The 26,504-nt window shown below is 45.3% G+C and overlaps 24 non-coding genes across 24 annotated transcripts; 12 read left to right on the top strand and 12 right to left on the bottom strand.

Annotated features, from left to right (window-relative positions):
• The first annotated feature begins 6,065 nt into the window (after positions 1 to 6,065).
• trnat-agu (transfer RNA threonine (anticodon AGU)) lies at positions 6,066 to 6,139 on the top strand. The gene has a single exon. It is a non-coding gene; the product is annotated as a tRNA-Thr (tRNA).
• Positions 6,140 to 6,401: 262 nt separating this feature from the next.
• trnak-uuu (transfer RNA lysine (anticodon UUU)) lies at positions 6,402 to 6,474 on the bottom strand. Its single transcript has one exon. It is a non-coding gene; the product is annotated as a tRNA-Lys (tRNA).
• Positions 6,475 to 7,851: 1,377 nt separating this feature from the next.
• Positions 7,852 to 7,925, top strand: trnat-agu (transfer RNA threonine (anticodon AGU)). The gene has a single exon. It is a non-coding gene; the product is annotated as a tRNA-Thr (tRNA).
• Positions 7,926 to 8,187: 262 nt separating this feature from the next.
• On the bottom strand, positions 8,188 to 8,260 carry trnak-uuu (transfer RNA lysine (anticodon UUU)). The gene has a single exon. It is a non-coding gene; the product is annotated as a tRNA-Lys (tRNA).
• Positions 8,261 to 9,637: 1,377 nt separating this feature from the next.
• On the top strand, positions 9,638 to 9,711 carry trnat-agu (transfer RNA threonine (anticodon AGU)). Its single transcript has one exon. It is a non-coding gene; the product is annotated as a tRNA-Thr (tRNA).
• A 262-nt stretch (positions 9,712 to 9,973) lies between these two features.
• Positions 9,974 to 10,046, bottom strand: trnak-uuu (transfer RNA lysine (anticodon UUU)). Its single transcript has one exon. It is a non-coding gene; the product is annotated as a tRNA-Lys (tRNA).
• Positions 10,047 to 11,422: 1,376 nt separating this feature from the next.
• trnat-agu (transfer RNA threonine (anticodon AGU)) lies at positions 11,423 to 11,496 on the top strand. Its single transcript has one exon. It is a non-coding gene; the product is annotated as a tRNA-Thr (tRNA).
• Positions 11,497 to 11,758: 262 nt separating this feature from the next.
• On the bottom strand, positions 11,759 to 11,831 carry trnak-uuu (transfer RNA lysine (anticodon UUU)). Its single transcript has one exon. It is a non-coding gene; the product is annotated as a tRNA-Lys (tRNA).
• A 1,377-nt stretch (positions 11,832 to 13,208) lies between these two features.
• On the top strand, positions 13,209 to 13,282 carry trnat-agu (transfer RNA threonine (anticodon AGU)). Its single transcript has one exon. It is a non-coding gene; the product is annotated as a tRNA-Thr (tRNA).
• Positions 13,283 to 13,544: 262 nt separating this feature from the next.
• Positions 13,545 to 13,617, bottom strand: trnak-uuu (transfer RNA lysine (anticodon UUU)). The gene has a single exon. It is a non-coding gene; the product is annotated as a tRNA-Lys (tRNA).
• Positions 13,618 to 14,994: 1,377 nt separating this feature from the next.
• Positions 14,995 to 15,068, top strand: trnat-agu (transfer RNA threonine (anticodon AGU)). Its single transcript has one exon. It is a non-coding gene; the product is annotated as a tRNA-Thr (tRNA).
• Positions 15,069 to 15,330: 262 nt separating this feature from the next.
• Positions 15,331 to 15,403, bottom strand: trnak-uuu (transfer RNA lysine (anticodon UUU)). The gene has a single exon. It is a non-coding gene; the product is annotated as a tRNA-Lys (tRNA).
• Positions 15,404 to 16,779: 1,376 nt separating this feature from the next.
• trnat-agu (transfer RNA threonine (anticodon AGU)) lies at positions 16,780 to 16,853 on the top strand. Its single transcript has one exon. It is a non-coding gene; the product is annotated as a tRNA-Thr (tRNA).
• A 262-nt stretch (positions 16,854 to 17,115) lies between these two features.
• trnak-uuu (transfer RNA lysine (anticodon UUU)) lies at positions 17,116 to 17,188 on the bottom strand. Its single transcript has one exon. It is a non-coding gene; the product is annotated as a tRNA-Lys (tRNA).
• A 1,377-nt stretch (positions 17,189 to 18,565) lies between these two features.
• On the top strand, positions 18,566 to 18,639 carry trnat-agu (transfer RNA threonine (anticodon AGU)). Its single transcript has one exon. It is a non-coding gene; the product is annotated as a tRNA-Thr (tRNA).
• A 262-nt stretch (positions 18,640 to 18,901) lies between these two features.
• On the bottom strand, positions 18,902 to 18,974 carry trnak-uuu (transfer RNA lysine (anticodon UUU)). Its single transcript has one exon. It is a non-coding gene; the product is annotated as a tRNA-Lys (tRNA).
• A 1,377-nt stretch (positions 18,975 to 20,351) lies between these two features.
• On the top strand, positions 20,352 to 20,425 carry trnat-agu (transfer RNA threonine (anticodon AGU)). Its single transcript has one exon. It is a non-coding gene; the product is annotated as a tRNA-Thr (tRNA).
• Positions 20,426 to 20,687: 262 nt separating this feature from the next.
• trnak-uuu (transfer RNA lysine (anticodon UUU)) lies at positions 20,688 to 20,760 on the bottom strand. The gene has a single exon. It is a non-coding gene; the product is annotated as a tRNA-Lys (tRNA).
• A 1,377-nt stretch (positions 20,761 to 22,137) lies between these two features.
• Positions 22,138 to 22,211, top strand: trnat-agu (transfer RNA threonine (anticodon AGU)). Its single transcript has one exon. It is a non-coding gene; the product is annotated as a tRNA-Thr (tRNA).
• Positions 22,212 to 22,473: 262 nt separating this feature from the next.
• Positions 22,474 to 22,546, bottom strand: trnak-uuu (transfer RNA lysine (anticodon UUU)). The gene has a single exon. It is a non-coding gene; the product is annotated as a tRNA-Lys (tRNA).
• Positions 22,547 to 23,923: 1,377 nt separating this feature from the next.
• On the top strand, positions 23,924 to 24,000 carry trnat-ugu (transfer RNA threonine (anticodon UGU)). The gene has a single exon. It is a non-coding gene; the product is annotated as a tRNA-Thr (tRNA).
• A 253-nt stretch (positions 24,001 to 24,253) lies between these two features.
• Positions 24,254 to 24,326, bottom strand: trnak-uuu (transfer RNA lysine (anticodon UUU)). Its single transcript has one exon. It is a non-coding gene; the product is annotated as a tRNA-Lys (tRNA).
• A 1,375-nt stretch (positions 24,327 to 25,701) lies between these two features.
• On the top strand, positions 25,702 to 25,775 carry trnat-agu (transfer RNA threonine (anticodon AGU)). The gene has a single exon. It is a non-coding gene; the product is annotated as a tRNA-Thr (tRNA).
• A 278-nt stretch (positions 25,776 to 26,053) lies between these two features.
• On the bottom strand, positions 26,054 to 26,126 carry trnak-uuu (transfer RNA lysine (anticodon UUU)). Its single transcript has one exon. It is a non-coding gene; the product is annotated as a tRNA-Lys (tRNA).
• Between the last annotated feature and the right edge of the window lie 378 nt (positions 26,127 to 26,504).

The following is a 26,504-nucleotide window of genomic DNA, read 5'->3' as shown; positions in this document are numbered from 1 at the left end:
TTGTGAATTTGTGAGAGTTCGGGTCTGTGAGTGTGAGTGAGTGAGACAGTGTGCAGGATTTTCCAGCCTCACTCGTTCCGAAATCGTGGAATCCAGCCCGAGGTTAACGGATCTTTCCATAGTCTGCCCCTGGCCCGCTCTGATTCACGTAAAATTCCTGCGGACATGTAAAATTCCTGCCAGTTTATGTGACAGAGAATATATGTGTGAATCTGCAATAGTGTCCATTTGTGAATAATTGTGTGTGCGTGAATGTGTGTGCCACTGTGGGTCTTGGATGTATGAGAGAGGGTGGGTGAATGAGAGTGAGAGTGACTGTGTGTGTGTGTGTGTGAAGAAGGGAAAGGGTTAATGTTTTTTTTGTACTCAATGTATTTTGTACCTAAAAGGTTGAACTTTGGACCTGGAATGTATTCCAAACATAACCCTTCATTATGGCTAGTCCCCCCTTTGTTTATATTGCTCCTGGTAGTAGTATAAGCCATTTGTTCATGGTTCCCTTGCTTGTTTATATCATTCTGATAAAACAGACAGTTAAATGTAAATGTTGGGTGGTAAGTCTTACGTAAGCTACTGTACCCAGCAGGTTAATGTCACCAGTGGTGCCTGGGCTTTGGTGCAACAGATTACAATCCATTGCCCCATTGCTGATGTCCTGGTCAGCCTCTCCTCTCCTTATATGAGCAGCATGACTGCATATAATGGTTCCTGTTGTGTCTGTGGAAACAATGCCTACCCATGGCTTCCTTGGGATTGGGTAGAATCGTGTTATTTAGCATATGTGGCACCCTATATTCACCATTAGTGAGATAGAACGGTTCTTTATGAATGCTTTCCCACTTTATGGGACAGCAAAAGCAGCACAGGAACTTATACATATGGCCTCGCCCTTGGAGAGAATTGCAAATGAAACGAGAGACAGGCTCGAGGAGGTGAGCACAGCCTTCTCTGAAGTATCAGCCGAGGTTGTAGCTATCCGGACTGTTGCTTTACAGAACCGATTGACACTTGATTATGTGTTGGCTTTCCAGGGAGGAACGTGCGCTATAATTGACTCCGAATGCTGCACGTACATCCCAGATGTTTCGGAAAATGTAACTCGTTTGGCAGATCATATCAACCGAGTGACGATGACAATACAAGGGTGAAGGGAACGAACATCATAATTATAACCCTCCGGGATGGCTGGGGCAATGGTTCAGGTCGTGGGGATCATACCTGAAGCACGGGTTAATTGTATTAATTGTCATTGTTATTGCTTGGTATTGAACGAACAGCCCGAATTATGCCGAGTGCAAGTGTACAGGCAGAAGGGGCAGACTTCCTGATGGAGGAGGTAGGCCCATATATATTGGTAACATTTGGCTCTGAATTGGTCATGGGGCCATGTTTGCACTTGGCCTCTGACCAAAAGGGGGGATTGAAGAAGGGAAAGGGTTAATGTTTGTATTGTACTCAATGTATTTTGTACCTAAAAGGTTGAACTTTGTACCTGGAATGTATCACAAACATAACCTTTCCTTATGACTAGTCCCCCCGTTGTTTATATTGCTCCTGGTAGTTGTATAAGCCATTTGTTCATGGTTCCCTTGCTTGTTTATATCATTCTGATAAAACAGGCAGTTAAATGTAAATGTTGGGTGGTAAGTCTTACTTTTCCCGTAGGCTTGTGTATGATTTAAACAAAGGAAGCAGCTACCAAATGGTAGAGTGCGAGAATGGCCACTTGAAGGAGGACTCCCACTGGGACAGCTGCAATCGCACACAGTCACTTCAAAGGAAAGGCCGCGGTAAGAGCGGGGGACCAGAGGTTGCATCTTGACTACAACTACGAGGAGAATTGTGCTTTATGACCCAAGGATACCAGATAGTCTCTAACCATAAACCAGAGTGTATCAGAAGGTGTTAAAGGAACTATAATTTATGATCAAGGACTGTTAACTGGACTTTGCTTCATGACTTGTATTGGGAATCCTGATGTATAAACGTCCATGCTTCTTGTGTTCAGAGAGAACTTTGGCTTCCGCTTTCAAGGGGTCAAGTTCTCCCACAAGCTTGTGAGAATAAAGCCTACTCTATTTTGACTCATGCCAGTCTCAAGATGTATTTTTACCGACTTCAGTGTGTGTGTGTGTATAAGTATGTGCGTGTTTGTGTGTGTGTGTGATAATGCTTGCAACACTTTGTGTGAGGATGAGTGTTTATGATTGTGTGTGTGTTTGTGCAGGCAATTCTGAGAGTGTGTGTGAGTGTCTGTGTTTGTGTGTGTGAGTAGGGGCCGGAATGAGAGTGAGCTTGAATATGTGTGCAAATAAGTGACTGCATTTGATTGTGTGTGAGTGTTTGAGCCAACGTCAATCTGAGTGAGTGGTGATGTGAGTGATGATGTGAGTGTGCATGAGTGTGAAAGAGGATGTGTGAATGGGAGAGGGGGAATGGGGAGAGGGGAATGGGGAGGGAAGAGGGAACAGGGAAGCGTAATGGGGAGTGAAGCGATAACGTCAAGGGAGGGGAGGGAACAGCGAGGGGGAGGAGGAAACGGCGAGGGGGAGGGGAAACGGGGAGGGGGGAACGGGGAGGCGGGTAATATGGAGGGGGCAATGGGGAGGGAGGCAATGGGGAGGGGCGGAACGGAGATGATGGAGGGGAGGGAGGGGAGTGGCGACGAGGGAAGGGACGTTTATGAGTCTGATTGTGCTTGCAACAGTGTGTGAGATTGTGAGGATGAGACTGTGTGAGTGAGTGTTTGCGCAATTGTGATTCTGAGAGTGATTGTGTGAGTGTGCATGAATGTGACAAAATGTGTGATTGTATGTGCATGTGCGAGTGAGAGTCCTTGTAAGTGTGAGCGTGTGTGTGTGAATATGAGAGAGAGTGAGTGATGGTGTGTGCACGTACGAGTGTTTGTCCTGATGAGTTTCTGAGAGTGGGCAATTGTGTGAGTGTGCATGGGTGTGAAAGAGCATGTGTAAATGCGTTTGACCAAAAGAGTGTTTTTGATAGCGTGTGAGGGTGTCTGTGAGTCTGAGAAAGTGATTGTGTGAACAAGGGTGAGAGCCTAAGTGACTGACAGAATACCTGTTTATATCTGTGTGTGTGTGTCAGAAAGTGTGTGTGTATGTAATTTTCTGAATGAGTGCATGTGTGTGACAGACAAAGTGAGGGACAACAAGAGTGTGACACTGAATACGAGTCTGTGTGTTAGTAAGTGAGTGTATGTGAGTGAAATATTGTATGCGAGTGTGTGTGACTGAGTGTGTGTGTGCAAATATGTAGGAGCCTCCCAGTATTTGTGTGTGCGGTCGTGCTTGCAACAGCGTGAGTGAAATCTTGAAGGTGTCGTTCTGAGAGTGATTGTGTGTGTGCATGAGTGTGCGAGAGTATGTGCGAGAGAGTGTGTTGTGAGAGTCTGTTTGTGTGTGAATGTGCGTGCACGTGAAGGTCCGTTTGAGTGTGAGTGCGAATGAGAGTGATAGAGACTGTGTGAGTGAAACATGGTGTGCATAAAGAAGTGTGTGTGCATGTACGTGTTTGCCAGTGTGATACTGCTTGCATCAGTATAAGTGTGAGATTGTGAGGATGAGTATGTGCTTGTGCCGTTGTGATCCTGAGTGAATGATTCTGTGAGTGTGCATGCATGTGAAAAAGGATGTGTGAAAGTATGGGAATGTATGCACGTGTGAGAATGTTTGCGTGTGAGAGGGACACAGAGTGCGTGTATATGTGAATCTGCGCGAGTGAGGGTCTGTGTGAGGGAGAGTGTGTGTGAATGAGAGTGACAGACTTTCTGAATGAGAGAGAATATATGTGTATATCTGTGTGTGTGAGAGAGCGTGTGTGTGAAAGTTTGAGAGAATGAGAGCGTGACAGAGAATGTGGCTGTGCGTGTGGGTAAGTGAGTGCCGGAGAGTGAGAGAATGTGTGGGAGCATGTATGTCAGAAACTGTGTGTGACTGGGTTTGAATATATGCAGCAGTCTGTCAGTGTATGTGCAGAAGACTGTATGACTGAGTGCCTGTGAGTGTGACAGTGCTTGCAACAGTGTGTGAGATTGTGAGGATATGTTTGTCATTGCGTGACTGTGTGTTTTTGCAAGTGTGATTCTGATGATCATTGTGTGAGTGCGCATGATTGCGAAAAAAGATGTGTGAATGTGTGCGGGAGGGAGTGTGTTTGTCTGTGTGTGCGAGTAAGGGTCCATATGAATATGAGAGAGAGTGTGAGCGCGTACGATTGTTTGTGCAGGTGAGATTCTGAGGGTAAGTACGTGAGTGTGCGTTGGTGCCATGGCTTAGTTGGCTCAAGTGCCTGCTTAGTAAACAGGAGATCCTGAATTCCAATCTCAGAGATGCCTTTATGTACGTTGAATTTCGCAATTTTGAAACTAAATCATTCTTGCTCTGAGAACCCGCAACTTCACTGTCATACAGTTCGATAGCAGGTAAGGAAGCCCAGAGGCACATTTGGTCTGCGCCGGCCATGAAGCACCTATTAAAATGAATGAATTTTGCAGCTGCGACTCCTGGAATTGTCAATCGCGTGTGTGGAATTTGTTAAAGGACATCTGTTAATATATTTTGAAGCACATCTCAAACAATTGCGGTGGGTGGAAGAAAAGCAGCACCCAAACAGGAACTCTAGACCCTCAGGTGAAACGTCAGATACTCGACCAACTGAGCTATCGGGCTATTGGCAAGCTGGTCATTTTCCTCCGTCGAACTAGCCGCGCTCTCACTGTGAGTTAGAGCAGATCAGAGTGAAGGAGAGTTCATTTTATGAATGTGGGTGGGGAAGTGTCCTGTTATCCACTTTGAAGTCAAGATCATTATTTGGTGTAACTTTCGAAATGTCCAAATGTCAAATCGAGCATTTCATCGATTTGGAATCAGGGTCTCATGAAATCATCCACTTTCGATGCTTCCTCTCTCGTTCTTATAATGCGTCAAACAATAAGTCATCCGTGGTTCAGTTCGTTCATGCACCTGTCTAGTAGGCTGATATTCCTGAGTTAAAATCTCCGTGGTACTTGTTTATGCATTTCACGTTGTACAGTTTGAATTGAATCACCATCTCTCTGAGGACCACCAGTTTCAGTGTCCTGCATTCTGCAGCATAAAGTGTCCCTTTGGCAAATCGAGTCTGTTCCGGCCATCAAGCACGTGTCGATTCTATCTAAACATTGACTCTTTATCTCTCTGAACAGATCTTCAAACTATTAACGACGACTTTTGTTCATATGTACATCGTTGACAAATGATTTGCTGCAGCTTTAATCCATTTGATTTTCAAAACTGTCTTCACTGTTTCCAGCAAGCCATCCCTGAAAAAGAAATTGGATTGTCAATGAACACTTCATTCGGCAGCATGTTCCCATTGCTCAGGAATAGGCTGAAATGGTTTCGCAGATTTAACAGATTCAACACTGCAGATCAGTCTCCTAAGTACCCAGTTAAAAGAAGAAAGTTGCTGGCGAATCGGGCCTCCATGTACTCCCAAGCAACGATAATCGTGTTTGTTCATGTCTGTCAGTACATGAGAAATAGGGACATGAGTAGCATCCACTTAGGTTAGTAAAGACATAAAAGTAAAACAGAAAATGCTGGAAAATCTCAGCATTTGCCGAGAGAGAACAAAGACACCGTTTCGAGTCGGGTTGACATTCCGTCAGGAAGCACCATCTCGACATGGAAATATAGAAGCTAGAAGGGTCGTCCGGCCCTCCGAGACTGTTCCGCCATTCATTTTGATCATGGCTGATCATCAAATCGTGATTCCCCTTCCTCCCATACCCCTGCATCCCTTTCGCCTCAAGAGCGAAAAGTAATTTCTTCTTGAAATCAAACAAAGTTTGACTTCAATTAAATTGTGTGGTAGTGAATTCAACTCATTCAGCACCCTGTGAGTGAAGAAATGTCCTGAAACGTTGCTTCTGTTCTCTGTGCCCAGATGCTGTCAGACCTGCTGTGATTTTCCAGCGTTTCTGCTTTTGTTTCAGATTGCAGGGGCCACGGTCGGTTGCATTGTTTTTCATCTACAAATTGTAATGCTGCTTGCAGCGTTCCATTGGCGCCGTGGCTTAGTTGGTTAAAGCGCCTGTCTAGTAAACAGGAGATCCTGAGTTCGAATCTCAGCGGCACCTTCGTGTACGTGGCGTTTCGCCGTTTTGCAACAAACTCACTCTTGCTGTGAGACGCCGCAACTTGACAGTCAGACAGTTCGACAGCAGGAAAAGAAGACCAGGGACGCATTTTGGCTGTGCCGGCCATGAAGCACCGATGAAATTAGGTGAATTTTGCTGGCGGCGACCTCTGCAATCGTCAATCGCGTGTGAGAAATTGGTTAAAGTGAAGCGAAATTGAACGACATCTCAAATAGTTGCGTTCAGGTTTGAAGAACAGCTACGCCCGAACAGGGACTTGAACCCTGGACCCTCAGATTAAAAGCCTGATGCTCTACCGACTGAGCTATCCGGGCTGCTGACGGCTAATCGTTTCCCTCCGTTCAACTGTCCGCGCTCGAGAGGAGAGAAGCTTGGAAGAGAGTTCATTTTTTCAAGTGGCTTGGGAAGAGTCATGTTATCCACGTTAAATTCAAGATGAGTATTTCGCCTCACTTTCTCAATGTCCAAAATTCAAGTCGTGCTTAGAATTTCATCGATTTGGCATCACAACGTCCTTATCAAATCATCCCCACTTTACGTGCTGCCTCTCTCGTTCCTATATTGCGTCCAAAAGTAAGTCAACGGTGGTCCAGGTCGTTCATGCACTTGTCCAGTAGGCTGATATTCCTGAGTTCAATTCTCCGTGGTACTTGTTTCTGCATTTCACGTTGTTCAGTTTGAAGTAAATCACCATCTCTCTGAGGACCACCAATTTCAGTGTCCTGCATTCTGCAGGATAAAGTGTCCATTTGGCACATCGAGTCTGTTCGGACCATCAAGCACGTGTCGGTTCTATCTAAACATTGACTCTTGTTCTCTCTGCACAGATCTTCAAACTATTAACGACGACTTTTGTTCATATGTACATCGTTGACAAATGATTTGCCGCAGCTTTAATGAAATTGATTTCCAAAACTGTGTTCTCTATTTCCAGCAAGCCATCCGTGAAAAGGAAATTGGATTGTCAAGTAACACTTCATTCGGCAGCATGTTCCCATTGCCCAGGAATAGGCTGAAATGGTTTCGCAGATTTAACAGTTTTAACACTGCAGATCAGTCACCTAAGTAGCCAGTTAAAAGAAGAAAGTTGCTGGCGAATCTGGCCTCCATGTACTCCAAAGCAACGATAATCGTGTTTGTTGATGTCTGTCAGTGCATGAGAAATAGGGGCATGAGTAGCATCCACTTAGCTTTAGTAAAGACATAAAAGTAAAATGGAAAATGTCTTGAAAATCTCAGCATTTGCCGAGTGAGAACAAAGACATCGCTTCGAGTCAGGGTGGCATTCCGTCAGGAAGCACCATCTCGACATGGAAATATAGAAGCTAGAAGGGTCGTCCGGCCCTCCGAGACTGTTCCGCCATTCATTTTGATCATGGCTGATCATCAAATCGTGATTCCCCTTCCTCCCATACCCCTGGATCCCTTTAGCCCCAAGAGCAAAAAGGAATTTCTTCTTGAAATCAAACAAAGTTTGACTTCAATTAAATTGTGTGGTAGTGAATTCAACTCATTCAGCACCCTGTGGTTGAAGAAATGTCCGGAAACGTTGCTTCTGTTCTCTGTGCCCAGATGCTGTCAGACCTGCTGTGATTTTCCAGCGTTTCCACTTTTGTTTCAGATTGCAGGGGCCACGGTCGGTTGCGTTTTTTTTCATCTACAAATTGTAATGCTGCTTGCAGCGTTTCATTGGCGCCGTGGCTTAGTTGGTTAAAGCGCCTGTCTAGTAAACAGGAGATCCTGAGTTCGAATCTCAGCGGCACCTTCGTGTACGTGTCGTTTCGCCGTTTTGCAACAAACTCACTCTTGCTGTGAGACGCCGCAACTTGACAGTCATACAGTTCGACAGCAGGAAAAGAAGACCAGAGACGCATTTTGGCTGTGCCGGCCATGAAGCACCGATGAAAATAGGAGAATTTTGCGAGTGGCGACTTCTGCAATTGTCAATCGCGTGTGAGGAATTGGTTAAAGTGAAGCGAAATTGAACCACATCTCAAACAGTTGCGTTCAGGTTTGAAGATAAGCTACGCCCGAACAGGGACTTGAACCCTGGACCCTCAGATTAAAAGTCTGATGCTCTACCGACTGAGCTATCCGGGATCCTGACGGCCAATCGTTTCCCTCCGTTCAACTGTCCGCGCTCGAGAGGAGAGAAGCTTGGAAGAGAGTTCATTTTTTCAAGTGGCTTGGGAAGAGTCATGTTATCCACGTTAAATTCAAGATGAGTATTTCGCCTCACTTTCTCAATGTCCAAAATTCAAGTCGTGCTGAGAATTTCATCGAATAGGCATCACAACGTCCTTATCAAATCATCCCCACTTTACGTGCTGCCTCTCTCGTTCCGATATTGCGTCCAAAAGTAAGTCAACGGTGGTCCAGGTCGTTCATGCACTTGTCCAGTAGGCTGATATTCCTGAGTTCAATTCTCCGTGGTACTTGTTTCTGCATTTCACGTTGTTCAGTTTGAAGTAAATCACCATCTCTCTGAGGACCACCAATTTCAGTGTCCTGCATTCTGCAGGATAAAGTGTCCATTTGGCACATCGAGTCTGTTCGGACCATCAAGCACGTGTCGGTTCTATCTAAACATTGACTCTTGTTCTCTCTGCACAGATCTTCAAACTATTAACGACGACTTTTGTTCATATGTACATCGTTGACAAATGATTTGCCGCAGCTTTAATGAAATTGATTTCCAAAACTGTGTTCTCTATTTCCAGCAAGCCATCCGTGAAAAGGAAATTGGATTGTCAAGTAACACTTCATTCGGCAGCATGTTCCCATTGCCCAGGAATAGGCTGAAATGGTTTCGCAGATTTAACAGTTTTAACACTGCAGATCAGTCACCTAAGTAGCCAGTTAAAAGAAGAAAGTTGCTGGCGAATCTGGCCTCCATGTACTCCAAAGCAACGATAATCGTGTTTGTTGATGTCTGTCAGTGCATGAGAAATAGGGGCATGAGTAGCATCCACTTAGCTTTAGTAAAGACATAAAAGTAAAATGGAAAATGTCTTGAAAATCTCAGCATTTGCCGAGTGAGAACAAAGACATCGCTTCGAGTCAGGGTGGCATTCCGTCAGGAAGCACCATCTCGACATGGAAATATAGAAGCTAGAAGGGTCGTCCGGCCCTCCGAGACTGTTCCGCCATTCATTTTGATCATGGCTGATCATCAAATCGTGATTCCCCTTCCTCCCATACCCCTGGATCCCTTTAGCCCCAAGAGCAAAAAGGAATTTCTTCTTGAAATCAAACAAAGTTTGACTTCAATTAAATTGTGTGGTAGTGAATTCAACTCATTCAGCACCCTGTGGTTGAAGAAATGTCCGGAAACGTTGCTTCTGTTCTCTGTGCCCAGATGCTGTCAGACCTGCTGTGATTTTCCAGCGTTTCCACTTTTGTTTCAGATTGCAGGGGCCACGGTCGGTTGCGTTTTTTTTCATCTACAAATTGTAATGCTGCTTGCAGCGTTTCATTGGCGCCGTGGCTTAGTTGGTTAAAGCGCCTGTCTAGTAAACAGGAGATCCTGAGTTCGAATCTCAGCGGCACCTTCGTGTACGTGTCGTTTCGCCGTTTTGCAACAAACTCACTCTTGCTGTGAGACGCCGCAACTTGACAGTCATACAGTTCGACAGCAGGAAAAGAAGACCAGAGACGCATTTTGGCTGTGCCGGCCATGAAGCACCGATGAAAATAGGAGAATTTTGCGAGTGGCGACTTCTGCAATTGTCAATCGCGTGTGAGGAATTGGTTAAAGTGAAGCGAAATTGAACCACATCTCAAACAGTTGCGTTCAGGTTTGAAGATAAGCTACGCCCGAACAGGGACTTGAACCCTGGACCCTCAGATTAAAAGTCTGATGCTCTACCGACTGAGCTATCCGGGATCCTGACGGCCAATCGTTTCCCTCCGTTCAACTGTCCGCGCTCGAGAGGAGAGAAGCTTGGAAGAGAGTTCATTTTTTCAAGTGGCTTGGGAAGAGTCATGTTATCCACGTTAAATTCAAGATGAGTATTTCGCCTCACTTTCTCAATGTCCAAAATTCAAGTCGTGCTGAGAATTTCATCGAATAGGCATCACAACGTCCTTATCAAATCATCCCCACTTTACGTGCTGCCTCTCTCGTTCCGATATTGCGTCCAAAAGTAAGTCAACGGTGGTCCAGGTCGTTCATGCACTTGTCCAGTAGGCTGATATTCCTGAGTTCAATTCTCCGTGGTACTTGTTTCTGCATTTCACGTTGTACAATTTGAAGTACATCACCATCTCTCTGAGGACCACCAGTTTCAGTGTCCTGCATTCTGCAGCAGAAAGTGTCCCTTTGGCACATCGAGTCCGTTCGGGCCATCAAGCACGTGGCGGTTCTATCTAAACATTGACTCTTGTTCTCTCTGCACTGATCTTCAAACTATTCACGACGACTTTTGTTCATATGTACATCGTTGACAAATGATTTGCCGTAGCTTTAATCCATTTGAGTCCCAAAACTGTGGTCTCTGTTTCCATCAAGTCATCCGTGAACAAGAAATTGGATTGTCAATGAACACTTCATTCGGCAGCATGTTCCCATTGCCCAGGAATAGGCTGAAATGGTTTCGCAGATTTAACAGTTTTAACACTGCAGATCAGTCACCTAAGTAGCCAGTTAAAAGAAGAAAGTTGCTGGCGAATCTGGCCTCCATGTACTCCAAAGCAACGATAATCGTGTTTGTTGATGTCTGTCAGTGCATGAGAAATAGGGGCATGAGTAGCATCCACTTAGCTTTAGTAAAGACATAAAAGTAAAATAGAAAATGTCCTGAAAATCTCAGCATTTGCCGAGTGAGAACAAAGACATCGCTTCGAGTCAGGGTGGCATTCCGTCAGGAAGCACCATCTCGACATGGAAATATAGAAGCTAGAAGGGTCGTCCGGCCCTCCGAGACTGTTCCGCCATTCATTTTGATCATGGCTGATCATCAAATCGTGATTCTCCTTCCTCCTAGCCCCTGGATCCCTTTAGCCCCAAAAGCAAAAAGTAATTTCTTCTTGAAATCAAACAAAGTTTGACTTCAATTAAATTGTGTGGTAGTGAATTCAACTCATTCAGCACCCTGTGGTTGAAGAAATGTCCGGAAACGTTGCTTCTGTTCTCTGTCCCCAGATGCTGTCAGACCAGCTGTGATTTTCCAGCGTTTCTGCTTTTGTTTCAGATTGCAGGGGCCACGGTCGGTTGCATTGTTTTTCATCTACAAATTGTAATGCTGCTTGCAGCGTTCCATTGGTGCCGTGGCTGAGTTGGTTAAAGCGCCTGTCTAGTAAAAAGGAGATCCTGAGTTCGGATCTCAGCGGCACCTTCGTGTACGTGGCGTTTCGCCGTTTTACAACAAACTCACTCTTGCTGTGAGACGCCGCAACTTGACAGTCATACTGTTCGACAGCAGGAACAGAAGACCAGAGACGCATTTTGGCTGTGCCGGCCATGAAGCACCGATGAAAATAGGTGAATTTTGCTGGTGGCGACCTCTGCAATCGTCAATCGCGTGTGAGAAATTGGTTAAAGTGGAGCGAAATTGAACGACATCTCAGAGAGTTGCGTTCAGGTTTGAATATAAGCTACGCCCGAACAGAGACATGAACCCTGGACCCTCAGATTAAAAGTCTGATGCTCTACCGACTGAGCTATCCGGGCTCCTGGCTACCATTCGTTTCCCTCCGTTCAACTGTCCGCGCTCGAGAGGAGAGAAGCTTGGAAGAGAGTTCATTTTTCCAATTGGCTTGGGAAGTGTCATGTTATCCACGTTAAATTCAAGATGACTATTTCGCCTCACTTTCTCAATGTCCAAAATTCAAGTCGTGCTTAGAATTTCATCGATTTGGCATCACAACGTCCTTATCAAATCATCCCCACATTCCGTGCTGCCTCTCTCGTTCCCATATTGCGTCCAAAAGTAAGTCAACGGTGGTCCAGGTCGTTCATGCACTTGTCCAGTAGGCTGATATTCCTGAGTTCAATTCTCCGTGGTACTTGTTTCTGCATTTCACGTTGTACAATTTGAAGTACATCACCATCTCTCTGAGGACCACCAATTTCAGTGTCCTGCATTCTGCAGGATAAAGTGTCCATTTGGCACATCGAGTCTGTTCGGACCATCAAGCACGTGTCGGTTCTATCTAAACATTGACTCTTGTTCTCTCTGCACAGATCTTCAAACTATTAACGACGACTTTTGTTCATATGTACATCGTTGACAAATGATTTGCCGCAGCTTTAATGAAATTGATTTCCAAAACTGTGTTCTCTATTTCCAGCAAGCCATCCGTGAAAAGGAAATTGGATTGTCAAGTAAAACTTCATTCGGCAGCATGTTCCCATTGCCCAGGAATAGGCTGAAATGGTTTCGCAGATTTAACAGTTTTAACACTGCAGATCAGTCACCTAAGTAGCCAGTTAAAAGAAGAAAGTTGCTGGCGAATCTGGCCTCCATGTACTCCAAAGCAACGATAATCGTGTTTGTTGATGTCTGTCAGTGCATGAGAAATAGGGGCATGAGTAGCATCCACTTAGCTTTAGTAAAGACATAAAAGTAAAATGGAAAATGTCTTGAAAATCTCAGCATTTGCCGAGTGAGAACAAAGACATCGCTTCGAGTCAGGGTGGCATTCCGTCAGGAAGCACCATCTCGACATGGAAATATAGAAGCTAGAAGGGTCGTCCGGCCCTCCGAGACTGTTCCGCCATTCATTTTGATCATGGCTGATCATCAAATCGTGATTCCCCTTCCTCCCATACCCCTGGATCCCTTTAGCCCCAAGAGCAAAAAGGAATTTCTTCTTGAAATCAAACAAAGTTTGACTTCAATTAAATTGTGTGGTAGTGAATTCAACTCATTCAGCACCCTGTGGTTGAAGAAATGTCCGGAAACGTTGCTTCTGTTCTCTGTGCCCAGATGCTGTCAGACCTGCTGTGATTTTCCAGCGTTTCCACTTTTGTTTCAGATTGCAGGGGCCACGGTCGGTTGCGTTTTTTTTCATCTACAAATTGTAATGCTGCTTGCAGCGTTTCATTGGCGCCGTGGCTTAGTTGGTTAAAGCGCCTGTCTAGTAAACAGGAGATCCTGAGTTCGAATCTCAGCGGCACCTTCGTGTACGTGTCGTTTCGCCGTTTTGCAACAAACTCACTCTTGCTGTGAGACGCCGCAACTTGACAGTCATACAGTTCGACAGCAGGAAAAGAAGACCAGAGACGCATTTTGGCTGTGCCGGCCATGAAGCACCGATGAAAATAGGAGAATTTTGCGAGTGGCGACTTCTGCAATTGTCAATCGCGTGTGAGGAATTGGTTAAAGTGAAGCGAAATTGAACCACATCTCAAACAGTTGCGTTCAGGTTTGAAGATAAGCTACGCCCGAACAGGGACTTGAACCCTGGACCCTCAGATTAAAAGTCTGATGCTCTACCGACTGAGCTCTCCGGGATCCTGACGGCCAATCGTTTCCCTCCGTTCAACTGTCCGCGCTCGAGAGGAGAGAAGCTTGGAAGAGAGTTCATTTTTTCAAGTGGCTTGGGAAGAGTCATGTTATCCACGTTAAATTCAAGATGAGTATTTCGCCTCACTTTCTCAATGTCCAAAATTCAAGTCGTGCTGAGAATTTCATCGAATAGGCATCACAACGTCCTTATCAAATCATCCCCACTTTACGTGCTGCCTCTCTCGTTCCGATATTGCGTCCAAAAGTAAGTCAACGGTGGTCCAGGTCGTTCATGCACTTGTCCAGTAGGCTGATATTCCTGAGTTCAATTCTCCGTGGTACTTGTTTCTGCATTTCACGTTGTACAATTTGAAGTACATCACCATCTCTCTGAGGACCACCAGTTTCAGTGTCCTGCATTCTGCAGCAGAAAGTGTCCCTTTGGCACATCGAGTCTGTTCGGGCCATCAAGCACGTGGCGGTTCTATCTAAACATTGACTCTTGTTCTCTCTGCACTGATCTTCAAACTATTCACGACGACTTTTGTTCATATGTACATCGTTGACAAATGATTTGCCGTAGCTTTAATCCATTTGAGTCCCAAAACTGTGGTCTCTGTTTCCATCAAGTCATCCGTGAACAAGAAATTGGATTGTCAATGAACACTTCATTCGGCAGCATGTTCCCATTGCCCAGGAATAGGCTGAAATGGTTTCGCAGATTTAACAGTTTTAACACTGCAGATCAGTCACCTAAGTAGCCAGTTAAAAGAAGAAAGTTGCTGGCGAATCTGGCCTCCATGTACTCCAAAGCAACGATAATCGTGTTTGTTGCTGTCTGTCAGTGCATGAGAAATAGGGGCATGAGTAGCATCCACTTAGCTTTAGTAAAGACATAAAAGTAAAATGGAAAATGTCTTGAAAATCTCAGCATTTGCCGAGTGAGAACAAAGACATCGCTTCGAGTCAGGGTGGCATTCCGTCAGGAAGCACCATCTCGACATGGAAATATAGAAGCTAGAAGGGTCGTCCGGCCCTCCGAGACTGTTCCGCCATTCATTTTGATCATGGCTGATCATCAAATCGTGATTCCCCTTCCTCCCATACCCCTGGATCCCTTTAGCCCCAAGAGCAAAAAGGAATTTCTTCTTGAAATCAAACAAAGTTTGACTTCAATTAAATTGTGTGGTAGTGAATTCAACTCATTCAGCACCCTGTGGTTGAAGAAATGTCCGGAAACGTTGCTTCTGTTCTCTGTGCCCAGATGCTGTCAGACCTGCTGTGATTTTCCAGCGTTTCTACTTTTGTTTCAGATTGCAGGGGCCACGGTCGGTTGCATTGTTTTTCATCTACAAATTGTAATGCTGCTGACAGCGTTTCATTGGCGCCGTGGCTTAGTTGGTTAAAGCGCCTGTCTAGTAAACAGGAGATCCTGAGTTCGAATCTCAGCGGCACCTTCGTGTACGTGTCGTTTCGCCGTTTTGCAACAAACTCACTCTTGCTGTGAGACGCCGCAACTTGACAGTCATACAGTTCGACAGCAGGAAAAGAAGACCAGAGACGCATTTTGGCTGTGCCGGCCATGAAGCACCGATGAAAATAGGTGAATTTTGCTGGTGGCTCCCTCTGCAATCGTCAATCGCGTGTGAGAAATTGGTGAAAGTGAAGCGAAATTGAACGACATCTCAAATAGTTGCGTTCAGGTTTGAAGATCAGCTACGCCCGAATAGGGACTTGAACCCTGGACCCTCAGATTAAAAGTCTGATGCTCTACCGACTGAGCTATCCGGGATCCTGACGGCCAATCGTTTCCCTCCGTTCAACTGTCCGCGCTCGAGAGGAGAGAAGCTTGGAAGAGAGTTCATTTTTTCAAGTGGCTTGGGAAGAGTCATGTTATCCACGTTAAATTCAAGATGAGTATTTCGCCTCACTTTCTCAATGTCCAAAATTCAAGTCGTGCTGAGAATTTCATCGAATAGGCATCACAACGTCCTTATCAAATCATCCCCACTTTACGTGCTGCCTCTCTCGTTCCGATATTGCGTCCAAAAGTAAGTCAACGGTGGTCCAGGTCGTTCATGCACTTGTCCAGTAGGCTGATATTCCTGAGTTCAATTCTCCGTGGTACTTGTTTCTGCATTTCACGTTGTACAATTTGAAGTACATCACCATCTCTCTGAGGACCACCAGTTTCAGTGTCCTGCATTCTGCAGCAGAAAGTGTCCCTTTGGCACATCGAGTCTGTTCGGGCCATCAAGCACGTGGCGGTTCTATCTAAACATTGACTCTTGTTCTCTCTGCACTGATCTTCAAACTATTCACGACGACTTTTGTTCATATGTACATCGTTGACAAATGATTTGCCGCAGCTTTAATCAAATTGATTTCCAGAACTGTGTTCTCTGTTTCCAGCAAGTCATCCGTGAACAAGAAATTGGATTGTCAATGAACAGTTCATTCGGCAGCATGTTCCCATTGCCCAGGAATAGGCTGAAATGGTTTCGCAGATTTAACAGTTTTAACACTGCAGATCAGTCTCCTAAGTACCCAGTTCAAAGAAGAAAGTTGCTGGCGAATCTGGCCTCCATGTACTCCAAAGCAACGATAATCGTGTTTGTTGATGTCTGTCAGTGCATGAGAAATAGGGGCATGAGTAGCATCCACTTAGCTTTAGTAAAGACATAAAAGTAAAATAGAAAATGTCCTGAAAATCTCAGCATTTGCCGAGTGAGAACAAAGACATCGCTTCGAGTCAGGGTGGCATTCCGTCAGGAAGCACCATCTCGACATGGAAATATAGAAGCTAGAAGGGTCGTCCGGCCCTCCGAGACTGTTCCGCCATTCATTTTGATCATGGCTGATCATCAAATCGTGATTCTCCTTCCTCCTAGCCCCTGGATCCCTTTAGCCCCAAAAGTAAAAAGTAATTTCTTCTTGAAATCAAACAAAGTTTGACTTCAATTAAATTGTGTGGTAGTGAATTCAACTCATTCAGCACCCTGTGGTTGAAGAAATGTCCGGAAACGTTGCTTCTGTTCTCTGTCCCCAGATGCTGTCAGACCAGCTGTGATTTTCCAGCGTTTCTGCTTTTGTTTCAGATTGCAGGGGCCACGGTCGGTTGCATTGTTTTTCATCTACAAATTGTAATGCTGCTTGCAGCGTTCCATTGGTGCCGTGGCTGAGTTGGTTAAAGCGCCTGTCTAGTAAAAAGGAGATCCTGAGTTCGGATCTCAGCGGCACCTTCGTGTACGTGGCGTTTCGCCGTTTTACAACAAACTCACTCTTGCTGTGAGACGCCGCAACTTGACAGTCATACTGTTCGACAGCAGGAAAAGAAGACCAGAGACGCATTTTGGCTGTGCCGGCCATGAAGCACCGATGAAAATAGGTGAATTTTGCTGGTGGCGACCTCTGCAATCGTCAATCGCGTGTGAGAAATTGGTTAAAGTGAAGCGAAATTGAACGACATCTCAGAGAGTTGCGTTCAGGTTTGAATATAAGCTACGCCCGAACAGAGACATGAACCCTGGACCCTCAGATTAAAAGTCTGATGCTCTACCGACTGAGCTATCCGGGCTCCTGGCTACCATTCGTTTCCCTCCGTTCAACTGTCCGCGCTCGAGAGGAGAGAAGCTTGGAAGAGAGTTCATTTTTCCAATTGGCTTGGCAAGTGTCATGTTATCCACGTTAAATTCAAGATGACTATTTCGCCTCACTTTCTCAATGTCCAAAATTCAAGTCGTGCTTAGAATTTCATCGATTTGGCATCACAACGTCATTATCAAATCATCCCCACATTCCGTGCTGCCTCTCTCGTTCCCATATTGCGTCCAAAAGTAAGTCAACGGTGGTCCAGGTCGTTCATGCACTTGTCCAGTAGGCTGATATTCCTGAGTTCAATTCTCCGTGGTACTTGTTTCTGCATTTCACGTTGTACAATTTGAAGTACATCACCATCTCTCTGAGGACCACCAGTTTCAGTGTCCTGCATTCTGCAGCAGAAAGTGTCCCTTTGGCACATCGAGTCTGTTCGGGCCATCAAGCACGTGGCGGTTCTATCTAAACATTGACTCTTGTTCTCTCTGCACTGATCTTCAAACTATTCACGACGACTTTTGTTCATATGTACATCGTTGACAAATGATTTGCCGTAGCTTTAATCCATTTGAGTCCCAAAACTGTGGTCTCTGTTTCCATCAAGTCATCCGTGAACAAGAAATTGGATTGTCAATGAACACTTCATTCGGCAGCATGTTCCCATTGCCCAGGAATAGGCTGAAATGGTTTCGCAGATTTAACAGTTTTAACACTGCAGATCAGTCACCTAAGTAGCCAGTTAAAAGAAGAAAGTTGCTGGCGAATCTGGCCTCCATGTACTCCAAAGCAACGATAATCGTGTTTGTTGCTGTCTGTCAGTGCATGAGAAATAGGGGCATGAGTAGCATCCACTTAGCTTTAGTAAAGACATAAAAGTAAAATGGAAAATGTCTTGAAAATCTCAGCATTTGCCGAGTGAGAACAAAGACATCGCTTCGAGTCAGGGTGGCATTCCGTCAGGAAGCACCATCTCGACATGGAAATATAGAAGCTAGAAGGGTCGTCCGGCCCTCCGAGACTGTTCCGCCATTCATTTTGATCATGGCTGATCATCAAATCGTGATTCCCCTTCCTCCCATACCCCTGGATCCCTTTAGCCCCAAGAGCAAAAAGGAATTTCTTCTTGAAATCAAACAAAGTTTGACTTCAATTAAATTGTGTGGTAGTGAATTCAACTCATTCAGCACCCTGTGGTTGAAGAAATGTCCGGAAACGTTGCTTCTGTTCTCTGTGCCCAGATGCTGTCAGACCTGCTGTGATTTTCCAGCGTTTCTACTTTTGTTTCAGATTGCAGGGGCCACGGTCGGTTGCATTGTTTTTCATCTACAAATTGTAATGCTGCTGACAGCGTTTCATTGGCGCCGTGGCTTAGTTGGTTAAAGCGCCTGTCTAGTAAACAGGAGATCCTGAGTTCGAATCTCAGCGGCACCTTCGTGTACGTGTCGTTTCGCCGTTTTGCAACAAACTCACTCTTGCTGTGAGACGCCGCAACTTGACAGTCATACAGTTCGACAGCAGGAAAAGAAGACCAGAGACGCATTTTGGCTGTGCCGGCCATTAAGCACCGATGAAAATAGGTGAATTTTGCTGGTGGCTCCCTCTGCAATCGTCAATCGCGTGTGAGAAATTGGTGAAAGTGAAGCGAAATTGAACGACATCTCAAATAGTTGCGTTCAGGTTTGAAGATCAGCTACGCCCGAATAGGGACTTGAACCCTGGACCCTCAGATTAAAAGTCTGATGCTCTACCGACTGAGCTATCCGGGATCCTGACGGCCAATCGTTTCCCTCCGTTCAACTGTCCGCGCTCGAGAGGAGAGAAGCTTGGAAGAGAGTTCATTTTTTCAAGTGGCTTGGGAAGAGTCATGTTATCCACGTTAAATTCAAGGTGAGTATTTCGCCTCACTTTCTCAATGTCCAAAATTCAAGTCGTGCTGAGAATTTCATCGAATAGGCATCACAACGTCCTTATCAAATCAGCCCCACTTTACGTGCTGCCTCTCTCGTTCCTTTATTGCGTCCAAAAGTAAGTCAACGGTGGTCCAGGTCGTTCATGCACTTGTCCAGAAGGCTGATATTCCTGAGTTCAATTCTCCGTGGTACTTGTTTCTGCATTTCACGTTGTACAATTTGAAGTACATCACCATCTCTCTGAGGACCACCAGTTTCAGTGTCCTGCATTCTGCAGCAGAAAGTGTCCCTTTGGCACATCGAGTCTGTTCGGGCCATCAAGCACGTGGCGGTTCTATCTAAACATTGACTCTTGTTCTCTCTGCACTGATCTTCAAACTATTCACGACGACTTTTGTTCATATGTACATCGTTGACAAATGATTTGCCGTAGCTTTAATCCATTTGAGTCCCAAAACTGTGGTCTCTGTTTCCAGCAAGTCATCCGTGAACAAGAAATTGGATTGTCAATGAACACTTCATTCGGCAGCATGTTCCCATTGCCCAGGAATAGGCTGAAATGGTTTCGCAGATTTAACAGTTTTAACACTGCAGATCAGTCTCCTAAGTACCCAGTAAAAAGAAGAAAGTTGCTGGCGAATCTGGCCTCCATGTACTCCAAAGCAACGATAATCGTGTTTGTTGCTGTCTGTCAGTGCATGAGAAATAGGGGCATGAGTAGCATCCACTTAGCTTTAGTAAAGACATAAAAGTAAAATAGAAAATGTCTTGAAAATCTCAGCATTTGCCGAGTGAGAACAAAGACATCGCTTCGAGTCAGGGTGGCATTCCGTCAGGAAGCACCATCTCGACATGGAAATATAGAAGCTAGAAGGGTCGTCCGGCCCTCCGAGACTGTTCCGCCATTCATTTTGATCATGGCTGATCATCAAATCGTGATCCCCCTTCCTCCCATACCCCTGGATCCCTTTAGCCCCAAGAGCAAAAAGTAATTTCTTCTTGAAATCAAACAAAGTTTGACTTCAATTAAATTGTGTGGTAGTGAATTCAACTCATTCAGCACCCTGTTGTTGAAGAAATGTCCCGAAACGTTGCTTCTGTTCTCTGTGCCCAGATGCTGTCAGACCTGCTGTGATTTTCCAGCGTTTCTGCTTTTGTTTCAGATTGCAGGGGCCACGGTCGGTTGCATTGTTTTTCATCTACAAATTGTAATGCTGGTTGCAGCGTTCCATTGGCGCCGTGGCTTAGTTGGTTAAAGCGCCTGTCTAGTAAACAGGAGATCCTGAGTTCGAATCCCCGCGGCACCTTCGTGTACGTGTCGTTTCGCCGTTTTGCAACAAACTCACTCTTGCTGTGAGACGCCGCAACTTGACAGTCATACAGTTCGACAGCAGGAAAAGAAGACCAGAGACGCATTTTGGCTGTGCCGGCCATGAAGCACCGATGAAAATAGGAGAATTTTGCTAGTGGCGACTTCTCCCATTGTCAATCGCGTGTGAGGAATTGGTTAAAGTGAAGCGAAATTGAACCACATCTCAAACAGTTGCGTTCAGGTTTGAAGATAAGCTACGCCCGAACAGGGACTTGAACCCTGGACCCTCAGATTAAAAGTCTGATGCTCTACCGACTGAGCTATCCGGGCTCCTGACTGCTACTCGTTTCCCTCCGTTCAACTGTCCGCGCTCGAGAGGAGAGAAGCTTGGAAGAGAGTTCATTTTTTCAATTGGCTTGGGAAGTGTCATGTTATCCACGTTAAATTCAAGATGACTATTTCGCCTCACTTTCTCAATGTCCAAAATTCAAGTCGTGCTTAGAATTTCATCGATTTGGCACCACAACGTCCTTATCAAATCATCCCCACTTTACGTGCTTCCTCTCTCGTTCCTTTATTGCGTCCAAAAGTAAGTCAACGGTGGTCCAGGTCGTTCATGCACTTGTCCAGTAGGCTGATATTCCTGAGTTCAATTCTCCGTGGTACTTGTTTCTGCATTTCACGTTGTACAGTTTGAAGTAAATCACCATCTCTCTGAGGACCACCAGTTTCAGTGTCCTGCATTCTGCAGCAGAAAGTGTCCCTTTGGCACATCGAGTCTGTTCGGGCCATCAAGCACGTGGCGGTTCTATCTAAACATTGACTCTTGTTCTCTCTGCACTGATCTTCAAACTATTCACGACGACTTTTGTTCATATGTACATCGTTGACAAATGATTTGACGTAGCTTTAATCCATTTGAGTCCCAAAACTGTGGTCTCTGTTTCCAGCAAGTCATCCGTGAACAAGAAATTGGATTGTCAATGAACACTTCATTCGGCAGCATGTTCCCATTGCCCAGGAATAGGCTGAAATGGTTTCGCAGATTTAACAGTTTTAACACTGCAGATCAGTCTCCTAAGTACCCAGTAAAAAGAAGAAAGTTGCTGGCGAATCTGGCCTCCATGTACTCCAAAGCAACGATAATCGTGTTTGTTGATGTCTGTCAGTGCATGAGAAATAGGGGCATGAGTAGCATCCACTTAGCTTTAGTAAAGACATAAAAGTAAAATAGAAAATGTCTTGAAAATCTCAGCATTTGCCGAGTGAGAACAAAGACATCGCTTCGAGTCAGGGTGGCATTCCGTCAGGAAGCACCATCTCGACATGGAAATATAGAAGCTAGAAGGGTCGTCCGGCCCTCCGAGACTGTTCCGCCATTCATTTTGATCATGGCTGATCATCAAATCGTGATCCCCCTTCCTCCCATACCCCTGGATCCCTTTAGCCCCAAGAGCAAAAAGGAATTTCTTCTTGAAATCAAACAAAGTTTGACTTCAATTAAATTGTGTGGTAGTGAATTCAACTCATTCAGCACCCTGTGGTTGAAGAAATGTCCGGAAACGTTGCTTCTGTTCTCTGTGCCCAGATGCTGTCAGACCTGCTGTGATTTTCCAGCGTTTCTACTTTTGTTTCAGATTGCAGGGGCCACGGTCGGTTGCATTGTTTTTCATCTCCAAATTGTAATGCTGCTGACAGCGTTTCATTGGCGCCGTGGCTTAGTTGGTTAAAGCGCCTGTCTAGTAAACAGGAGATCCTGAGTTCGGATCTCCGCGGCACCTTCGCGTACGTGTCGTTTCGCCGTTTTGCAACAAACTCACTCTTGCTGTGAGACGCCGCAACTTGACAGTCATTCAGTTCGACAGCAGGAAAAGAAGACCAGAGACGCATTTTGGCTGTGCCGGCCATGAAGCACCGATGAAAATAGGAGAATTTTGCTCGTGGCGACTTCTCCCATTGTCAATCGCGTGTGAGGAATTGGTTAAAGTGAAGCGAAATTGAACCACATCTCAAACAGTTGCGTTCAGGTTTGAAGATAAGCTACGCCCGAACAGGGACTTGAACCCTGGACCCTCAGATTAAAAGTCTGATGCTCTACCGACTGAGCTATCCGGGCTCCTGACTGCTACTCGTTTCCCTCCGTTCAACTGGCCGCGCTCTCGAGGAGAGAAGCTTGGAAGAGAGTTCATTTTTTCAATTGGCTTGGGAAGTGTCATGTTATCCACGTTAAATTCAAGATGACTATTTCGCCTCACTTTCTCAATGTCCAAAATTCAAGTCGTGCTTAGAATTTCATCGATTTGGCACCACAACGTCCTTATCAAATCATCCCCACTTTACGTGCTTCCTCTCTCGTTCCTCTCTTGCGTCCAAAAGTAAGTCAACGGTGGTCCTGGTCGTTCATGCACTTGTCTAGTCGGCTGATATTCCTGAGTTCAATTCTCCGTGGTACTTGTTTCTGCATTTCACGTTGTACAGTTTGAAGTAAATCACCATCTCTCTGAGGACCACCAATTTCAGTGTCCTGCATTCTGCACGATAAAGTGTCCATTTGGCACATCGAGTCTGTTCGGACCATCAAGCACGTGTCGGTTCTATCTAAACATTGACTCTTGTTCTCTCTGCACAGATCTTCAAACTATTAACGACGACTTTTGTTCATATGTACATCGTTGACAAATGATTTGCCGCAGCTTTAATCAAATTGATTTCCAAAACTGTGTTCTCTATTTCCAGCAAGCCATCCGTGAAAAGGAAATTGGATTGTCAAGTAACACTTCATTCGGCAGCATGTTCCCATTGCCCAGGAATAGGCTGAAATGGTTTCGCAGATTTAACAGTTTTAACACTGCAGATCAGTCACCTAAGTAGCCAGTTAAAAGAAGAAAGTTGCTGGCGAATCTGGCCTCCATGTACTCCAAAGCAACGATAATCGTGTTTGTTGATGTCTGTCAGTGCATGAGAAATAGGGGCATGAGTAGCATCCACTTAGCTTTAGTAAAGACATAAAAGTAAAATGGAAAATGTCTTGAAAATCTCAGCATTTGCCGAGTGAGAACAAAGACATCGCTTCGAGTCAGGGTGGCATTCCGTCAGGAAGCACCATCTCGACATGGAAATATAGAAGCTAGAAGGGTCGTCCGGCCCTCCGAGACTGTTCCGCCATTCATTTTGATCATGGCTGATCATCAAATCGTGATTCCCCTTCCTCCCATACCCCTGGATCCCTTTAGCCCCAAGAGCAAAAAGTAATTTCTTCTTGAAATCAAACAAAGTTTGACTTCAATTAAATTGTGTGGTAGTGAATTCAACTCATTCAGCACCCTGTGGTTGAAGAAATGTCCGGAAACGTTGCTTCTGTTCTCTGTGCCCAGATGCTGTCAGACCTGCTGTGATTTTCCAGCGTTTCTGCTTTTGTTTCAGATTGCAGGGGCCACGGTCGGTTGCATTGTTTTTCATCTCCAAATTGTAATGCTGCTGACAGCGTTTCATTGGCGCCGTGGCTTAGTTGGTTAAAGCGCCTGTCTTGTAAACAGGAGATCCTGAGTTCGAATCTCAGCGGCACGTGCGTGTCGTTTCGCCGTTTTGCAACAAACTCACTCTTGCTGTGAGACGCCGCAACTTGACAGTCATACAGTTCGACAGCAGGAAATGAAGACCAGAGACGCATTTTGGCTGTGCCGGCCATTAAGCACCGATGAAAATAGGTGAATTTTGCTGGTGGCTACCTCTGCAATCGTCAATCGCGTGTGAGGAATTGGTTGAAGTGAAGCGAAATTGAACCACATCTCAAACAGTTGCGTTCAGGTTTGAAGATCAGCGACGCCCGAATAGGAACTTGAACCCTGGACCCTCAGATTAAAAGTCTGGTGCTCTACCGACTGAGCTATCCGGGATCCTGACTGCCAATCGTTTCCCTCCGTTCAACTGTCCGCGCTCGAGAGGAGAGAAGCTTGGAAGAGAGTTCATTTTTTCAAGTGGCTTGGGAAGAGTCATGTTATCCACGTTAAATTCAAGATGAGTATTTCGCCTCACTTTCTCAATGTCCAAAATTCAAGTCGTGCTGAGAATTTCATCGAATAGGCATCACAACGTCCTTATCAAATCATCCCCACTTTACGTGCTGCCTCTCTCGTTCCTTTATTGCGTCCAAAAGTAAGTCAACGGTGGTCCAGGTCGTTCATGCACTTGTCCAGTAGGCTGATATTCCTGAGTTCAATTATCCGTGGTACTTGTTTCTGCATTTCACGTTGTACAATTTGAAGTACATCACCATCTCTCTGAGGACCACCTGTTTCAGTGTCCTGCATTCTGCAGCAGAAAGTGTCCCTTTGGCACATCGAGTCTGTTCGGGCCATCAAGCACGTGGCGGTTCTATCTAAACATTGACTCTTGTTCTCTCTGCACTGATCTTCAAACTATTCACGACGACTTTTGTTCATATGTACATCGTTGACAAATGATTTGCCGTAGCTTTAATCCATTTGAGTCCCAAAACTGTGGTCTGTTTCCAGCAAGTCATCCGTGAACAAGAAATTGGATTGTCAATGAACACTTCATTCGGCAGCATGTTCCCAATGCCCAGGAATAGGCTGAAATGGTTTCGCAGATTTAACAGTTTTAACACTGCAGATCAGTCTCCTAAGTACCCAGTAAAAAGAAGAAAGTTGCTGGCGAATCTGGCCTCCATGTACTCCAAAGCAACGATAATCGTGTTTGTTGATGTCTGTCAGTGCATGAGAAATAGGGGCATGAGTAGCATCCACTTAGCTTTAGTAAAGACATAAAAGTAAAATAGAAAATGTCTTGAAAATCTCAGCATTTGCCGAGTGAGAACAAAGACATCGCTTCGAGTCAGGGTGGCATTCCGTCAGGAAGCACCATCTCGACATGGAAATATAGAAGCTAGAAGGGTCGTCCGGCCCTCCGAGACTGTTCCGCCATTCATTTTGATCATGGCTGATCATCAAATCGTGATCCCCCTTCCTCCCATACCCCTGGATCCCTTTAGCCCCAAGAGCAAAAAGGAATTTCTTCTTGAAATCAAACAAAGTTTGACTTCAATTAAATTGTGTGGTAGTGAATTCAACTCATTCAGCACCCTGTGGTTGAAGAAATGTCCCGAAACGTTGCTTCTGTTCTCTGTGCCCAGATGCTGTCAGACCTGCTGTGATTTTCCAGCGTTTCTGCTTTTGTTTCAGATTGCAGGGGCCACGGTCGATTGCATTGTTTTTCATCTACAAATTGTAATGCTGGTTGCAGCGTTTCATTGGCGCCGTGGCTTAGTTGGTTAAAGCGCCTGTCTAGTAAACAGGAGATCCTGAGTTCGAATCTCCGCGGCACCTTCGCGTACGTGTCGTTTCGCCGTTTTGCAACAAACTCACTCTTGCTGTGAGACGCCGCAACTTGACAGTCATACAGTTCGACAGCCATACAGTTCGACAGCAGGAAAAGAAGACCAGAGACGCATTTTGGCTGTGCCGGCCATGAAGCACCGATGAAAACAGGAGAATTTTGCTCGTGGCGACTTCTGCCATTGTCAATCGCGTGTGAGGAATTGGTTCAAGTGAAGCGAAATTGAACCACATCTCAAACAGTTGCGTTCAGGTTTGAAGATAAGCTACGCCCGAACAGGGACTTGAACCCTGGACCCTCAGATTAAAAGTCTGATGCTCTACCGACTGAGCTATCCGGGCTCCTGACTGCTACTCGTTTCCCTCCGTTCAACTGGCCGCGCTCTCGAGGAGAGAAGCTTGGAAGAGAGTTCATTTTTTCAATTGGCTTGGGAAGTGTCATGTTATCCACGTTAAATTCAAGATGACTATTTCGCCTCACTTTCTCAATGTCCAAAATTCAAGTCGTGCTTAGAATTTCATCGATTTGGCACCACAACGTCCTTATCAAATCATCCCCACTTTACGTGCTTCCTCTCTCGTTCCTATATTGCGTCCAAAAGTAAGTCAACGGTGGTCCTGGTCGTTCATGCACTTGTCTAGTCGGCTGATATTCCTGAGTTCAATTCTCCGTGGTACTTGTTTCTGCATTTCACGTTGTACAGTTTGAAGTAAATCACC

This window comes from Mustelus asterias, chromosome 16 (genome assembly GCF_964213995.1).
Source record: "Mustelus asterias chromosome 16, sMusAst1.hap1.1, whole genome shotgun sequence".
NCBI lineage: Eukaryota > Metazoa > Chordata > Chondrichthyes > Carcharhiniformes > Triakidae > Mustelus > Mustelus asterias.
This window is presented reverse-complemented; position numbering and strand designations above follow the sequence as displayed.